We start from the raw sequence: 1,482 nt of genomic DNA, 5'->3' as shown, positions 1-1,482 counted from the left end.
GGGGGTATGTGTATAGAGCTCGGTCGGATCAGTACCTCCATGGGGGTATGTGTATAGAGCTCGGTCGGATCAGTACCTCCATGGGGGTATGTGTATAGAGCTCGGTCGGATCAGTACCACCATGGGGGTACGTGTATACAGCTCGGTCGGATGAGTACCACCATGGGGGTATTTGTATAGAGCTCGGTCCGATCAGTACCACCATAGGGGTATTTGTATAGAGCTCGGTCGGATCAGTACCTCCATGGGGGTATGTGTATAGAGCTCGGTCCGATCAGTACCTCCATGGGGGTATTTGTATAGAGCTCGGTCGGATCAGTACCACCATGGGGGTATTTGTATAGAGCTCGGTCCGATCAGTACCACCATGGGGGTATGTGTATAGAGCTCGGTCCGATCAGTACCACCATTGGGGTATTTGTATAGAGCTCAGTCAGATCAGTACCTCCATGGGGGTATGTATATAGAGCTCGGTCCGATCAGTACCACCATGGGGGGTATGTGTATAGAGCTCGGTCCGATCAGTACCTCCATTGGGGTATTTGTATAGAGCTCGGTCGGATCAGTACCACCATGAGGGGTATGTGTATAGAGCTCGGTCCGATCAGTACCACCATGGGGGTATGTGTATAGAGCTCGGTCCGATCAGTACCTCCATTGGGGTATTTGTATAGAGCTCGGTCGGATCAGTACCACCATGGGGGTACGTGTATAGAGCTCGGTCAGATCAGTACCACCATGGGGGTAGGTGTATAGAGCTCGGTCGGATCAGTACCTCCATGGGGGTATATAGAGTTCAGCTTGGAATGGTATTTTTGTGTTTCTAGCTCATTCTTCAGGTACAATACAAAGAACATGGCGATGTAGCTCCTCACATTTTGGGCTGGTAAGAATGCTGTGAAAGGTTCTGCATTAAAGCTGCAATATTCTGCAACATGAGAGCCACGAGGTGCCAGCAGCCGCCAATCAGACCGCGCAGCGCTCATTAGTGGCCACACGCTCCTCCTAATCATTCCCCCGGGGGGTCGGCACCAATCCAAAGGGAAGCCGTACAAATCAGCCGCCTGCGGTGGGTGGAATCGTCATCTGTTACACTTCTGATGCTCCTTCAGGGACAAACAGAATCTGAGGACACCATTCCTGATATGGCGCTCACACAGATATAATCCATTATCATGTGCTTTGTATCTATCCCAAGAAAGGGAAGAACCGAGCAGTTCCCGGAATTCCAAAAGCAATTATCTGCCATCACTGGCGGACAACTTTGTGGTACTGATCCATTTTCACAGGAAGTGAACACTGTAAAACACTTTGAGACCCCTCCTTCCTTCTGCTAGAGTACCCCCTTACCTGTATGAGACCCCCTACCTTCTTCCTGAGACCCCCCTTTCTTCTGTCAGAGACGCCTCTTTCCCCTTCCAGGGACTCCTCTTCTTTTTTCCAAGGATATCCCTTCATTCTTTTGAAGACTTCCTTCCTCCA

Source organism: Pyxicephalus adspersus, chromosome 11 (assembly GCF_032062135.1).
Source record: "Pyxicephalus adspersus chromosome 11, UCB_Pads_2.0, whole genome shotgun sequence".
Classification (NCBI taxonomy): domain Eukaryota; kingdom Metazoa; phylum Chordata; class Amphibia; order Anura; family Pyxicephalidae; genus Pyxicephalus; species Pyxicephalus adspersus.
This window is presented reverse-complemented; position numbering follows the sequence as displayed.